The 12,187-nt window shown below is 42.1% G+C and overlaps 1 pseudogene; it reads right to left on the reverse strand.

Moving 5' to 3' along the window:
- Positions 1–6,085: 6,085 nt before the first annotated feature.
- LOC100762165 lies at positions 6,086–6,557 on the reverse strand (annotated as a pseudogene).
- Positions 6,558–12,187: the final 5,630 nt, after the last annotated feature.

Consider the following 12,187-nt stretch of genomic DNA (forward strand, 5'->3'; position numbering starts at 1 on the left):
ACTGAACAAGTGCTTTCTGCAAGAGCAGCAAGTAGTCTTAAATACGTAGCCACTCTCCAGTCTTCTAGCTATTATCTTATGTGTGGTCTATGAGAAAATGCTATAGGTTGTACCATGAAAACACACCCAGCCCTCTAGCACAACCCTGGGATAAATCACCATTATTTAGTGTTCTAATCTTATGAAAATGAACCCCCAAACCAGTGCCCCTAGTGTTTTTGATTCCTGCCCCCTCTCTCTGTTCACTAATGTTTTCTAAGACATGATCTGGTGTATGACATATACCCAGTAATTAATGAATCTGTAACACTAAAATGACAGAAAAAGAGCAGCTTATAGGGGAAATTTGACTTTTTAAAAACCATTTTATAACTGAATCTAAGCATCTTCAGGATGAGAAATCCCACTATATTGTTTGATTTGCTACCAATCAGGTTCCTGTAATCTTTTTATTTACACTAACAACCATAATAATTTGTATATAATAAAGTTCAATTTTGAAAAAAAACATTTTATATCTAAAATGCCAAATAGATGTTCAACTGTAGGGATATAGATATTTGTAGCTCAACAACAGGCTAGATTTCAAAACTGGATATTTATGAATTATTTCATGTATGGAAAAACATGAGATGGATGGAATAATCTAGGGGTTGAGCACAGGCAGAAAAAATTGAAGAGTAAATGGCAAAATAGATTAAAAAGATAGCCTCAAACTAAACTTTACAAGCTTTGAAACTTTATTTTTCTTTTTTAGTTTTGTGATGCAGTGAGCACACAAGGATTTGACCAGAAGTTCAATAATCCAGTCCATTGGTGTGAATTGCAGGTTCCTATTTAAGGTTTGCAATGGTGTGTTCTTTTGATAACTCTCTGAAAGAAGACATCAAAATTTAAAAAAAAAGAAAACTACATCCTAAGATAGCTCAAACAGGTGAATCAGTTTAAAATCGGGAAAGAAATACAGTTTGCATCCCGTTCTTTAGAAAGGATAATGACCAAAAGTCACTCTTATCTTTAGCAAATTACTGTCCTCTCTGTAAGCAGATGACATGATATCAAGCTGTCCCAGAAGCCTGGCATAGCATTTCAGCTGGCAGACATGAGGGCTCTACTGTCCACTGCTGACCCTGAAAAGCTCCCTGGACACTGACCTTCCTCCTCTGTGATTGTCTCTAATTCGCTCTGCCTTTAGACTCCTACCTCACCCTGCCTTCTGCTCTGCAGCTGGGAGGACCCAAGACCAAAGGCATGCTTACGTGAGAGCTAAGTAGCTATTAATTAAGCTACTACAGAGAAAAACACTTGGAAAGATTAAATGAGATACAGTTTTGTCTCAGGGAAAATTAGACCATCCTGAGTTGTAAGTGAAGGAAGATGTGCAACCAGTTTCTGGAGTGACGTCCTTCTCAAGACCTTGTCAGAGGGGTCCTGTTTATGTTTGTCCTTGCCCTTCTGGGCTCATTTAAGATTTGGTGTTCAACAGAAAATTCAAGAGGGAAAAATGGGATACACCTTCGTCTTCATTGACTTTGGTCTTACAGTGTGCGTTTTCATGAGACCCTCTTCTCCCTGGGCTGTACTATGCAATTGTCTGTGCCATGCTCACAGATCTTTCCCTGTCTAGAAGATGCCTTCACTTATTTCATGGAGGTCAAGACTTACATGCTCCACATCGCTGCCACATGTCTCACACTTTGTCTTCAGCACCTGGGCAGATATTGTCTCCTTTTGCCAGCCCAAGGGAGACACCTAAACTAATTTCCAACTCTGAAGACTATTTGGTTCCTCAAAGTAATTTTTTTTTTGTTAAGGTGAAGAAAGCTGTGTATTCTTGGGGTTGGTTGTTGTTGGTTTGTTTGTTTTTGCACAGTACAAATTACCATGTCAAATGCTCAAAATGTTACCTTTGGTCATTTCTTAAGTCACTCTAATTTTGGCAAACTGACAGTGCGGGATGTACCCTGGATATGGTGGTGATGCATCCCCTATCAAAAACAGGAAAATGGGTATCTTTACAGTTTATAGATACATTTTCCGTTTTAAGGATATTGTTTAACATCCTGACCCAGACAATACCATAAATATGTTTTTAGAAATTGAAACAAGAGTAAATGAATGTATTCACTTAACACCTGACACTCAGCCAAAAATAATTTGAGTTACAACACTACAAATATCCAATTTCCTTGACAGGTGGAAGCATTTACCGAGAACTGAGCATCAAAAGTAAGTTAAACTGAGAACAGTGGCTCAAGCCTTTAGTCTAAGCACTCAGAGGTAGAGGGAGACAGATTTCTGAGTTCAAGGCCAGTCTGGCCTACAGATTGAGTTCCATGATGCAGATAAATTCTGTCTCCGGGCCCTCTCCAAAAAAAAAAAAAAAAAAAAAACTGAGAAAAAAAGTAAGTTAAATATCTGAGTGAAATAAATGAGCAGGGACTTCAACTATTTAAATATTGATTTTCACTGCAAAGAAATACTGTTCCTTGCCCTACAAAATTAATTATGCTCTGTGTTAATTAATCACTGTGCCTCTATAATGAGAGGCTGCCAATCACCTTGTCAGATTGTTTACACCTAAAATCTTAGCCTAAAATTTGTCTGGTTAATGATCTAAGTTAAATTTAACCCATGTCTCGGGACATCATTCCAGATCATAGCAATGCTCATGGCTTTAGAATCCCACACAAGCCTCCTAGCTTCTCAAAAAAAAAAAAAAAATCTTTTTTGGGCCTATGCCTAACTGTACCCTGAAAGTGTAGAAAGGGAGCTAATTTAAAGAGGATCCGTATGTTCTTTTCCTATCTTACAGAGCAATGTAGTCAGTAAAAAATGTTTTCCTTTTTTTTGTCACGTATAAGATAACTGAATAACTGGATACCTTTAGACCTAAGAGATTTCAAAACGGAGGTAAACGTGGGGCAAACACATGATAAAATGCGTATGTATTTCGAAAACCTGCCCAAAGCAAAGGTTCACAGGATTTCCATTTTGCCAAGTTCCTTGGATTGGATGGACCTGAAGGTCTTTTTAAGTGGGTTGCTGGTTTGGGTGGGGGGATTTCCTTTTCATGTGTTCCTGTGGAACAATGACTACAGAGATGAGGATGAAGAGCCTGCCACCAAAGAGGAACAGGGAGTGTCTACTGAGCAGCTGGTGGTCAGGACCAGGCACTGGCTTCAAGCACCCTTTCCAATGAAGCAGCTAATCGTTTACATGTGGCTATGGAACACACAGAATGTGGTTAGTCTTAATTGAAACATAATTTCAAAACATAAAAGACTAAAAGTGATCTCAGTAACATGTTATACAGTAATATAAGTACAGGTGAAATTGATATCTTAGATATATTGGCAAAAATAAAATAATTAAAAGTATTTCATTTTTAAAATTAGTTTAAGGGAACTTCTAAAATTTAGAAAAGTGTGTGTGTGACTGGTGTTTTGTTTTTAAGACAGCTGTATTTTAGAATCTGCATCTCGCACTAAGGTACACCGCACTAGAGTGGCCATAAACAGAGGCTCTGTGAGCACCTAAAGCTGTACAGAGAGAGACCTACTTTGTTTCTGGCTGATCCTGAGATCACACTCATCTTCACAGTAAAGCCCTCATGGCCACTATTTCTGATGAAGACAGCCATGGCATTTATTTAGATGTTCTCTTCTAATCACTTACTCTGGAAGGGAAAATCTAACTGCAGAGCAGTTATTCTCAGATATGGTTCCTTGCTTAACAGCGGCAACTAGGAAACTTGTCAGTCTGCAAATATGTGTGCCCCGTTCCAGATCCACTCCTCAGAGTCTCTGAAGGTCAGAGAATTGACTTGGAAACTGTATTGTTACATCCTCCAGCTGATTCTGATGGGTATGAGGTTTGTCAGTCATTCCTTGTGAGTCAAATAAGGGGACCCAGCTCTCCTCCAGGCTCAGAAGGCGTTAACCACTACTAAAACCTGTTAACATCACTTTTAGTGTTAATTATGCTCTGTAAATTTACATTGTGAGCACCCTGGTCTTCTCTTCCCCATAAATAAGCAAAGATGCTGAAGTGGGACTACTTGACTCCCCAGTTATCATCTAGTGGATGAGGCCTTCTTGCCCTGACTGCTTTGTGCAAAAGGACCACCTATCTAACAGCTAGCCAGATGCCCTTATGCCAGCACCAGCTTCCCTAAGACAACAAGGGGACTGGGCTATTCGGTTATCTCCTGAAGGTGCAGTCACAGTCAGGGATGTGTGCAATAGCTAATGCCAAATTGATTGATTGATTGATTGATTGATTGATTTGTTCATTTATTTATTTTGGCTACTGTGAGCCTGAAAGAGCTCCAGATGAACACTCCACCATTTTCTCCCATGCCTGAGAAGTCTTTCTCTGATGATCTAGCAGAGGGACTGTTAAAGCCAGTGCTAAGAGGCAAGGCTGTCATTATTGGAAAGAAGTGGTTGTGATTAGTTCAAATGCTTCCCCGTGCCTGCTGTTGGGTCATTTCATGGGGCTACTCACATCACTCAGGGAGTTGGCTGGGAGATACTCATCCATGCGCTTTTCCTGATTTTGAAGCCACAGCTCCCCCCCCATCCCCCCATCCCCCTACCCCCGTAGGGTACACAGAGACTTCTTCCAAGTGGTCTTTTCTTGCTTGCTTTCAGTAGTGCAGGGTTAGATGGTTACACAGGAGCAGCAGAGATTGACAGGTGGCACCAGAGTGGCAGGGAGGCAGTGGCAGAACAGCCCTGGCATGGGCAGCATGCACCAAGGGGCATCAGCAGAGCCAGTGTCCCTAGCATTTCTGTGAGAGGAGGCTAGTTCCAGGATTCAGGCAGTGAGCTGGCTGACAGTGGAACAGCTCACAGGCAGCTAAGATAAGAAGAAGGTTAGAGAGAGTGCGGGAAGGGGGCATTGAAAGCCAAGACTAAAGAGTTATGGAAGGTGGTAAAAAGCCAGAGAAGGGGAAGTGCTCTTCAGAAGACTTTCAGAGAACTGTCAAATCTTAAGGGTCAAGGAGACCAGGAGATCCGGCTCCCGAATGTAAACACTGACTGCTGATGAGAACCTACACCCACACAAGGACTCTTAATACCTATAGGGCTAGGGGTTCTGATACCCAGCCATTGCATGAGGACTGTGACACAGCTATCGTCAGTTGCTGTCTTGCTGCTGCCAAATAGGTGCAGAGCAGCACCTGGAAACACGCTTCCTGACCGGGAAACTGTCATTTCTTTCTTTTTTTTTTTTTTTTTTCCAGAAACAGAAGGCTTTATTTGCAGATTGCATTGTTCACCTTCTAAGTTAAGCTCTGACCTTGGGGAAAGGGATGACCCCTACCCCTCCCTCCTTCAGTCTCTTATCTGCAGCTCCTCCCCCTCCCTATGCGGCCTGGACTCTCACTTCCTGCCTCTCTGCTGACCCAGCCAGGTTAGGCAGTGCCTAGGGAGCAGAGACCCAGTTCTTCCCAGGAGCAGCCCCATCCTCCCTGGCCTTGGGGGCTTGAGGGCAGCCCAGGTGTCAGCCTTCTCCACAGCTGTCCACTTCTGCTCTCTTTGTCCTTCCAGGCCCTGTCCTCTAATCGGCCTCCAGTCCACCACTTCACGCCTCACTTTCTGTTGCCTGTCTCAATCTCTCACTGGCTTCTTCTTCATACTCCATCTCAAACCTCTCCAAGTCAAAGCTGACCACTTTCCAAACCTCCAGGATGCCTCACTGCTCTCCCTACTTTGTCACACCTATGCTAGAAGAGGGTGAGGACATCCACAGTGGGGCTGCATTCAACCAAGCTGACCTGTGTGGCCCTGTGATAAGAAACTGGGAATTACATACATCCCAAGCTGCTCAGAGACACCACCAACACTGATGAAAAGCAAAGCTTTGGGATTTTCCTGTGAGTCTTGACCAAAGAAATCCAAATCAGAACCAGTCCCCTTGCAAAGAACAGAGCTCTCACCCTGTCTTTCCCGAGTGTGCAGCTAGAGGTTCATATCCCCTGCATTCAATAGAGAACTGAATCCCAGGAGCTGTACCCGATGTCCCAGGTTCCAGAAGTCTCGGGCCACCTGCCTACCCCTTGCACAGTCATAACCGCTCAAACAAAGCAGAAGAACTTCCAGCGGCAGCGAGCGTGTGTGCACACCTTTTGCATTCAATTTCTTTTCCAGGCGGGCTTTGTGCTCAATGGCACTGAGAATAGCCGAGTCAAACACCTCCTTCAAGTTCTTCTGCGTCAAGGCTGAGCACTCAAGGTAGCAGCAGGCCCGGATCTTCTCGGCCAGACCCTGGGCTTGGGGTTGGGGTACTGGGCCCTCCCGGCCTCCCTGGTCCAGTAGAATTAGTACATTGACATCATCCCTCAGGTCAGCCTGAGTGCCCACCAGCAACACAGGTGCTTGGGGGTTGTGAGTGCGGATCTCAGGCAGCCATTTTTCTGTGATGTTTTGGAAGGAGCTGGGCTGCACCACGCTGAAGCAAGCCAGAAACACATCAGTATCCGGGTAGCAGAGGGAGAGAAGCCGTTCAAAGTCCTCCTGCCCTGCGCTCGATTGGCACAGAGGTTGCATATACCAGGACTTTCACTGGGGCGTTGAGCTCATGACACCAGAAGTGTCTGAACAGGTGATGACCACCAACATGAAGCAAACCGGAAGGAAAAGGCTGTCGGAAACTGTCATTTCTATCCACCTGGAGCAAGTGAGCCCTCAGCAAGACAGCTGGCAGCAACTACACTGTGCTGAAGAGTTACTGGATGAAACTTTAGCGATGCTGTAGCTCAGTTGGTAGAGGGCTTGCCTGGAATGTATGAAGCCTTGATTTGATCCCCATAAAGCAGGCATCTTAGTACCTGCCTATAATCCTAGCATTCCACAGGTCAGGGGGAGAACCAGGAATTCAAGGTCATCCTTGGCTACATTGTGAGTTTGAGGCCAACCTAGAATACATGACACCCTTTCTCAAAGCAAGCAAGTAAACAACAACAAAAGCCACCACCACCAAGAGGTAGAAACTTGGATGCTCATTTACTTGAAAATCAGATTAACAGTAGTAGGCTCCATAGAAAGATGGCATCTTAAGGTCATCTTTTTAAAATATGTTCCATTTACAAATGTGCCAACAGTATATTGTAGCCAAGACAGTCCTTGGTATTTAGAACTGTAAGTGTTGGCACAGCAGTAAACTAAAGTGTTACCTACTTTGAGATCAGAGGGCAGAGTCTGGGAAAGCAGGGAGTAGGGAGGGATTGCAAAGAAACCACTAACAGAAGCTGAAAAATGACCACCCAGATCTATCCCCTATTAACCCACAACAACTGGACAAGACACTGTCTGCAAAATATCTTACAAGATCTAGAAAAAGTTCACCTAGAAAATTTACTGCTCTGACTAGAGAGATGGAAATCACCTCAGTTACCTAGAGCAGTGTAACCACTTTAATCCCAGCACCTTCGTGGCTGGATTTAAAGGCATGTGATCCCAAGTGCTGAGATCACCTTTGTGTGAAATGTTTCTTTTAGGACTGGATCAATTTTGTGTAGTCAATGTGGCCTTGGACTAACAGAGATCCACCTACTTCTTAATTATGAGTCCTGGGATTAAAGGAGTGTACCACCACTGCGTAGCTTCTATAACTAACTAGTATGGCTGCTTTGCTATTTTGTTCTTCAGTGCCTTTAATAAGTCATAAAATATATCACCACAAAATTATACTTACCTTATGGCACATCACTAGGTTTTGTGATAAAGACACCTAAACATTACTCTCTCAGAAATTTTCAAGAATACATTGTTATCAACTATAGTCACAATGTGATATTACAAGTCTTTCTTTTTGTTTTAAATTTATTTTCTTTTTAATTGTGTGTTTGTGGAGAGGGTGTAATGCATATGTGAGTGCAGGCACCTGCAGATTTTAGAAGACAGTAGCCTATTCCTTGGAGCTGGAGTTATAGGCAGTGGTGAGCCACCATATATGGGTGCTGAAAACCAAACTTGGGTCCTCTGCACTAGCAGTATGCACTCTGAACCACTGAAGCATCTCTCTAGCCTCTGAAATCTGATATCCTTCCCAATCCTCTACTTCACTCACAGCCAATATCTTGTAAGCCAAAGAAAAGGGACACTCAATCCCAGAGTAGGGCCAGAGGGTGAAAAGGGAGGGCAGATTCCAGGGAATATCATCATTGTTGGCCACTACTATGGTCAGACACAAATGGGCAATATCAGCTGATGTATTGACAGAAGACCAGGAAAACAGTCAGATACAAAGCTTTAGTATGTTATCATTCTATTTAGGAGGTCTTAAATACTGTATTGAGGAATATACACTTAAATGTTACAGTCATAGAGAGTTATTCATTAATACATTAGTAAAGCCTGGTATACTCAGACCAGGGTGGTTCTGTAAACTGGAGAAGCATTTTGTACTTGTGGAGAGCAGGCAACACAAACTGTCCCTTGGAGAAGAATTAACTGAATGAGTTCTCAGAATTGCAGAACATCCTGGTTTCAGGAAGATACAAAGGAGGTTTCCACTGCATTAGGGCTCGATGAGCAGGAGTCACCGGAAGTCTTTCCAGGGCACTGACATGGGGAAGAGACTCTACCCATCTACACTTTATCCATTGCATTAGATCCTTTTCTTCTCTCAGGGACAGAGCCCTAGACAGAGGACACTCAAAGGAGATAAAATTTCTAATTGCTCACAGTTTAGAGGATTCAGTGGTAAAAAAAAATCATGATCAGTCCATTGTCCCTGAGTTCTTCTAATATTGGTGGGCCAGAAACTACACTACTTATCTGGAAGTGGAACCAAACTTTATCCCCCAAGGTCATCCTCCCTACAACCATTTCTTCCATTAGGCCCCTCCTCCTAAAGCTTTACAACCTCCTAACACAGTTTCACCAACACAGGAGTCAATGGAAGACACTTCACGTTCAAATCATAACACTACCTAAAATTCAAATTCTGAGGGAGAGAATTTTATTGGTCTCTATGTGTCAATTGCTAATCATTTGGCAAGTATTGAGAAGGGCGTCTTGACCACCAGTTCCATGAAGAACGCATGCATGCAGTGTGGGCACTTTATTTACCACAGAATCTCCAAGGATAAACATAAGAATAAGGAGGAAGGAGATAAATATAAAAGGAGGGAGACGAGAAGGAAGGGAGGGAGGTGGAGGGAGAGGAGGAGAAGAGTAAAATAACCATAAGAATGGCTAAAAAAAGTCAGAAGAAGTCAAATGACGATCAAAAAACCTCTAATACAGATAATGCCTTGTATAAATATACATATAGCTTTAAGAAACTTATCTGTGTTGATGATGCTCCCTCTTTCATTGCAAACACCCTGATTCTAAGGAAGAATCCCCCAAAGTTCATAACCTGGAGAAAAGTGAAGCTTGGAATACACCTGGGCAGTCTGTGTCGAAACCTTTGAGATTTTTATTAATTTTACCCAATGCATCATTTTCCTTAGCTAGTCCCAATGTGAGGCCAAAAGATTTTTAAATATATATGGAATTATTGTAACAATTAAATATGTACTATGATAATTATGACCATGTGTAAGGGTCAAGTTGGTGTGATTAGTATTTTTATATCCTTAGCCTTTTATCATTTCTTTATTTTTAGAACCTATAAACTTCTTCTAGTTCTTTATAAAATATCAAATATTAAATGCACAGTTTGTCCTGCACTGAATCCTAACTGTCTTGGCACTCACTCCTTATCCAACTTTAATTCTTCCTCCTCCAGCCCTTTAAAGTTTCGAATATTCCCTGTCCTGGTCTCTCTTGTGAGATCAATGTGAAAATCTTGGAGACATGAGGGAAACACATGGTATACGGTGGAGCAAAAATGTTTTAGCAGTTAGTCTTTGAGTTATTTTCAAAGGTCCTCAACTTTTCACAAAATCAATTAATAACTATTAATGACTCTGCCTGGGCACTACTTTATTGGTTCGCACAATACAAAGTAAATTATAAAATTAAAATGGAGAGTTGAGCTGGTGTAAGTGAGTTGGGAGCAAAGTCTTACTGTACAAGCACACAGTTCACTAGCGTGAGCAAAGAAACACAGTGGTCTGGCGAGCTCGCTTCCTAGTTGCCCACATGCAGATGCAGTGTCCCATGCTTTCAGGTACTTTCTATGGATTGGACACTGGCCGCTGCATCCGTGAAGCAGCTCTATGGCAACCGGATGGGGTTTCTTCCGTGGAATCTATGCTTGTTTGAAGAGGAGGGAGCAGCATGATGGCAGTATAATATGTTTATTGATTATTTCAAAGGCCTTCATGTGGCTGTGGCAAGTCATGCAGAGCTTTGCTTGTTCGGGTCTTGTTTTACAGTCACAAGTCATTTATTGAGTCAACTTAACTTTGAGGGTGCTCGGAGCAGACTTTCATCTTTTATTTCAAATTTCCATTAGCCTGTTTCCACCGTTACTGCCAGGATGCCAACAATTTACTTACTGTGCTCTTTCTTGTTCACCTGTGAGCAATTGTGAGCCCAGAGACCGTATCCCAGCTCTATCAGGAAGTCCATAAACATTTGTTTAATGAACAAAGGCGTACTTTGTCCTTACTAAGGTCTGAGTTTCCAGCTGTCAGCAACTGCAAAGAGTCCTGAACTAACCCAACATGGGAACAGAAAATATGTTATTTTTAAACAAAAAATTCATTATTGGAGTATTTTCCCCCAAATAATTACTATAGCCAGCCAGTCATTTTTGTCTGTGGTAACAAAATTCTCGTGTCAAATGGGGTGAATACCATGCCGCCTCTCTCCCGTGATCCTTACAAAGTCAGAGCGGACAGTAAATATGACCACATGTTGCCATCTAGTGGACATTTCTTAGAATGACAAGCTATCCAATTTTCTGATTATGTAGTTAGGATCACAAAACAGGGCTGATGGGACCTTAGTTGTCACCTTATACGTCTTTCGTATTTCACAGCATTACATCTGTCTCCACAAGCATCAAAATTGAAATCATAGAACAAAAGAATCAAAATGGAGAGGCATTTTCTCTGTGCACAGCACCAGGCTACATGCTTTCCCCTGATAATCCCATATGATTTTTGTAACAAACCCCCTGGACTGTTATTAGCACCCACCTAGATTTGTGAACTAAGAAACTTAGACTTGGAAGAATTAACTAAGACACCCACAGTGAGTACCCTCACCACCAAGCTGTGAGATGAGGTTTAAATGCTGGCTGCCTGCCACCAGGGCTGGGATCCTCATCTTTCACTTTGTCAGAAGTAAAACATTGGAGATAGATGAACCTCATTTTAGTAATGGTGTTGATTTTGTGACTCTTACATTCTTCATTGGATATTTGTGACATTGCAATTGCTTCTAGGCTTTCAAGAAAGCCACAAAGAGGGAACCCTTCCCAGTGCATTCCTTTAACTGGCAAACTCTCTAGTGATGGGCTCTGAGAAGTCATCCTTTCCTCCACTCCAGCCTGTCAATTAATCATCACTCATAGCCGAATGCAAGGGTTAGAAGGCACTTCTGCAAGACTGAAATCCAACTATCCACAAGGTAAACTTAGAAGCTGAATAGTTATTCACACATTCTCAGGATATCTCTGAGAAAGGCCTGCCCCTTCCGACAGCGTAGATAAAAAGAAGGGTGAACTGTAATACAGTGTCCTGTGCACAAAACTGGGGATGGATTTGCAGATTAAATGTAAATTTGTAGATCATGGAAATGCAGATTAAAGCTACTCTAAGATTCTCCCTCACCCCAGTCAAATTAGTTATCATCAAGAATAAAAATGACAACAAGTGATGGTGAGGATGTGGGAAGAAAGAAAATACTTATTCACTGTTAGTGGGGGTGCGTTCAAACTAGTACAGCTAGTAGGCTCTACATAAATCATTCTAGATGTTTTTCAACTTCTCAAAAAACTGGAGATAGAACTGCCATATGACCCAGTCATACCACTGTAAAGCCGAAAGACTCACTATTGTACTACTGAGACAATTGCAAATCCACACTCATTGCAGCTCAATTCACAACAGCTAAAAAACAGAGCCAGTCTTGGTGCCCATCAATCAATGAATAGATAATGAAAATATGTCTCATATGGCTCGTGCACACAATGGGATTTTATTCATTAGTCTAAAAAAAGGAAATTTGCAAGAAAATGGATAGAACTAGAAAATATTATAATATTACATTGAGTG

The sequence above is a fragment of the Cricetulus griseus genome, chromosome 2, assembly GCF_003668045.3.
Source record: "Cricetulus griseus strain 17A/GY chromosome 2, alternate assembly CriGri-PICRH-1.0, whole genome shotgun sequence".
NCBI classification, from domain to species: Eukaryota; Metazoa; Chordata; class Mammalia; order Rodentia; family Cricetidae; genus Cricetulus; species Cricetulus griseus.